The sequence below is a fragment of the Podarcis pityusensis genome, assembly GCF_964106645.2.
Source record: "Podarcis pityusensis genome assembly, chromosome: 8".
Lineage (NCBI taxonomy): Eukaryota > Metazoa > Chordata > Lepidosauria > Squamata > Lacertidae > Podarcis > Podarcis pityusensis.
The window spans coordinates 31919959-31924653 of NC_138033.1; positions in this window are offsets into that span (position 1 = coordinate 31919959).

The following is a 4695-nucleotide window of genomic DNA, read 5'->3' on the forward strand; positions in this document are numbered from 1 at the left end:
GATCGCTGGATTTCTGAAAAAGGGGTTTTCCCCTTCCTCTTCTGCTTGGGCTCCAGTTTCCTTTTACTGGGTTTTCCCTTCAGTTGCTCAGCTGTTTTACTGAAAACTGCCTCAGTTCCAGCTTTTGCGGTTCCCTCCGGATGGGGGGCTGGGGGGGGCTCCCTTTGGGGAATTCCCCCCCCCCCCAGTTTCATTTTCATTACCAGATAACTTCAGAGGGTCCCAAATTGTGTAAATGCCAAAAGAAGAAGGATCTGCAGCGTCAGGCTCCCTGCATAGCAGCCTGGAACTGCACTTTTGGTGCTAGGAGGGGGCGTTCAGGGCAGCTGCTGCCGAGGAAAAGAGGAGTCTTCCACTTTCTTAGCAGTGCACCAATCCAGGCAGGGGCCAAAGGGAAAGCTGAGCAAGTGTTGGGGAAGATGAAAGGAGTCCCAGTGCGAGGAGCTGGAAAGGGCAGCCAAGGAGCCAAGGAGTTCAAGTGTAACCTTCCACAACCTGGTGCCCTCCAGATGCTTCAGACTACAACTCCCATCAGCCCCATCCAGCATTGCTGGGTTGTTGTCACAAACATCTGCAGGGCACCAAGTTGGGGAAGGTTGGGGTGGTGGTTGCAGAGCATTGGGATGGCGGGGACCCCAGCAGAGGGCAAATAATTAGGTGTTGAGTGCTCATTATGAGATACAGGGCCAAGCACAGGCCCAGAGTGCCACCAGACTCAATATTTTGTCCATACTGGAACATTTAGGTTTGTGCAATTAGGATGAGTTAACATCCTGTCGACCTGGCAAATACATACACACAAAAGACTTTTTGCAGTTTGGAAAGTGATGGGGAAACACGTGGGATGAACAAATCATAGAATTGTAGAGTTGGAAAGGACCCCAAGGGTCATCTCATCCAACCACCTACAATGCAGAAAACCTGCTCACAGCGGTCCTTTGGGGGCCTCGAACCACCGACCTTCTGTTAACAGCCAGATGCAATGACCCATTGTGCGACATCCATTGATTGGAGAGAAGTGTAAATTCCCCACAGGCAAATCAAGATGAATACTCATTGTCATATAGGTAACTGCCCCAGAAACAAATCAGAATGGATGCTCAATAGAGACTGGACATTTAAACTTTGGGCAATGCAGATCCAGACAAGCACTCAATAAGCAGGTTGTCTGGAGGAGCCACCACCCAAGACTCCCCTCACTTCTTTTTATACAGTAACTTATCAGAAAAAGAGGCCATCTACTGCATTTTAGCCTGCTAGTCAACATATTTTCTCAGGAGTGCAGTAAACATAGCTTCATCTATCTGTCCAATAATAATGTGAACAGCAGTGGCACACTTTCATTTGCAGATGTATCGTTATTCTTAGCCCAACCCTCTCCACGTTCTATATTAAGATTTCAGCAAGTCGCCGAAATATTTTAAGCCAATTTGAGATGGTGACTCCAGAGAGATATGGCCGTTGCCTTTTATTCTCCATTTCTAGAACAGTAGTTGTGCAAGGGACTCTCTCTCCACCCCACCCCCTCATCTCCCTGGACCTACAGCAGGGATGGGGACAACCCATGTCCCTCCAGTCATTTGCTTGACCCCCATCAGCCCCACCTGAATCCAAACAATTCAGGGTGACTGCAAGATGGATGCTCATTGTCATCCTGCAAACGAATCAGAATAAATGCTCAATAAAGACTGGGCGTCGTCATCTTCCCATGGAGAGGGCACTGCTGGAGAAGTAAATGGGGCATCTTTGGCTGCCAGCCATCTGCTGGGGTCCCTCTAATCCTGTGGATTAGTGGCTGAATGGCAGGTGCAAGTTTGCGGCAGGTAATCAGAGGGAGGTTATGGACCTCAAAGTGCAGCCAATTACTGCTAATCCTGCACCTGTGCCCAACCTGGGGTAGCTAGGAGCCAGCCTGCATGCATCTGAAAGTAGGGAGAGACAGGCACCTGGCTGTGGAAGGAGGGGACAGCAGGGAAGGAGGGACCAGGAGACACCCCCTCGCAGGTTCTTTGAGCAGTGGGAAAGGTGTTGGGGTGGTCCGGCAAGGTCAGTTTTCTCAGCTGCACAAGCAACCCAAGCAATGCTTTAGGCAGAGCATGGATCTTCTGGGAAATCTCTGGGCGATTTGAAATAGATTGGTAAGAATTTCTGGCAGCAGTGCTAGGAACAAAATCCCCCCTCCACTGCGTGCCAAAGCTGCTGAAATCAAGAAAGCAGAACCAGGAGTGGGCTTTGAACTCCATTCAGTTCTGGGATGATTTCTGGGCTCAGAATTCTTTAATGCTGAGTGTGTTACATGTATTGCACCAAGGATCCAGTTGGTGGATCTTCTAAGTTCTAAGTAAAAAACACAGTAGATCCCACAAGCCTGAAGTGACCTTGGAAAAGGAATCTGGAGCATACTTCTCAAGTCTCATCATGTAGCCACTTGGGGCAGAAAATAATACTTGGCATTATAGCACATTTTGAGTGTTCAAAGCACTTAGCCTACATTATCTCACAACAGTCCTATAAGGTAGTCATTATTATTATTTTTATTATTACTACTACAGAATTAATCATCATCATATTGCTGCTGGGAGGCTGAGGTTGAGAAATCAGGGCCTGGCCTAAGGATACCCATTGAATTCATAGCTGTGAGATTTCAGCCACAAACTTCTTGGTTCAGAGGAATAGAATCTGGGGATGAATGAATCAGCTGTGTCAGTTTAGTGGGGAGAATTATCAGCGGCTACTAGTCACAGTGGCCCTTTGGAATCTTCAGGTAGAGATAGTGTTACCAGGTCAAGAGCATTCCAGATCCAAAGATTTCAGGGCCCAGATCTGACCTGACACCAAGGGGTAGTCCCTGGTGATGTCATTAGGGCATCTCCTGGTGAAGTCATGTGGCAGGACCTGGAGAAGGAGTTTAACTGGAAGAGAAGAGTGGGGGAGAGAAGACCTCCCCCCACCATGCACTCACTGTATGGAACAATTTGCAGCCAGGTCATGTTGGGCTGAAGCTTGCAATCTGCATGCCTGGGCCTTATTAGTAATTGTTTTAAAAAAATATGATTAAAAAAACAAAGTGCGAGACTGGCTTCATTATTATCAGATAATGGAGGTACTTAAATTGGACAGGAAAATTGGCTTCCAGGTGGAAAGATCCAAATTAGAAACAGAATTGTTAGAACCCAAGACTAAGAATTTGTCAAGAATGTATAACTTGCTGCTGAAATGGAATACACAAGATGAAACGGTAAAATCGGCTATGATTAAATGGGCACAGGACGTTGGACATAACATTATGTTTGCTGACTGGGAACAGTTATGGACCACAGGTATGAAATTTACGGCATGTAATGCCTTAAGAGAGAATATTATGAAAATGATATACAGGTGGTACATAACCCCAGTCAAGCTTGCGAAAATCTATCACTTGCCCGATAACAAATGTTGGAAATGTAAAGAAACTGAAGGTACATTTTTTCACCTTTGGTGGACGTGCCCAAAGATTAAGGCTTTCTGGGAAATGATATATAATGAATTAAAAAAGGTATTTAAGTATACCTTCCCTAAGAAACCAGAGGCCTTTCTCCTGGGCATAGCCGGCCAAATGGTGTTAAAAAAGGATAGAACTTTCTTTATGTATGCAACAACAGCAGCAAGAATACTCATCGCAAAGTATTGGAAGACACAAGAACTTCCCACACTGGAGGAATGGCAGATGAAACTTATGGACTATATGGAATTGGCGGAAATGACTGGTAGAATCCGTGACCAGGGAGAAGAGTCGATGGAGGAAGACTGGAAGAAATTCAAAGACTATCTTCAGAAACATTGCAAAATTAAGGAATGTTAAAGGGATGTTGGACTGAAAGTAAGTGGTTTCCAGCTGCACAGGTTAAAGTTAATGATAGATTAAGATTAAAGATCAAGATTAAAGATGTTTAAAGAAATGGAAATTTGATATTAAAAGGGAAAATTTTAACGTTATATAATATTAAGATCAAGAATTAGGTTTAAAAAAGTGGAAGTTATATATTTTAACATTGTATTAAATTAAAGATTGGGATTAAAAAAGTGGAAAAGAAAATGCTGGACAAATAATGTGGATTGGAATACAAAAGAGGGAGGTATGAGGAAGTCCAGAAAATAAGTAATTTAAAATTGGAAATGGAAAAGAGAGTTTGTTTTTAATTGCTATGTTTTTTGTTTTTTATTGTTGAGTTTTGTATTGTTTTTTTTGTGTGTTGTTTTTTCTTTCTTTTGTTGTTTAAAACTTCAATAAAAATTATTTAAAAAAATAAAAAAATAAAAACATATGATTAAAAGCACTCTCACCCACCATTCAAGCCCTCAACCTGCCACCTGGACAGGCCAGGCAAACCAGGAGATTGCAGGCCAGACCTGGGGATCAGGCAACCCTAGGTGCCTGAACATGGGTTGCTGAGGTCTGGAGCAACAGCAGAGAAGGGCTGTGTCCCCTGGAACTTCTCCTTGCTCAGAGAAACAGAGTGAACTTAGCTATATCCGCACCTGATAGTGATACACACCATCCACTTCTCAGGGCTCCTCTGCCTTCAGAGCTGGGTAGATTCCTCTCTCCTGGCTGTGGGGCCTGAGACCTGAGGGAGTATAGCCTTTCAAACAACACGAGGCCAGACCCCAGAGGCAGCGGCTATTCTTGAAGTCCTGTCCAGTGCATTTAAAGAT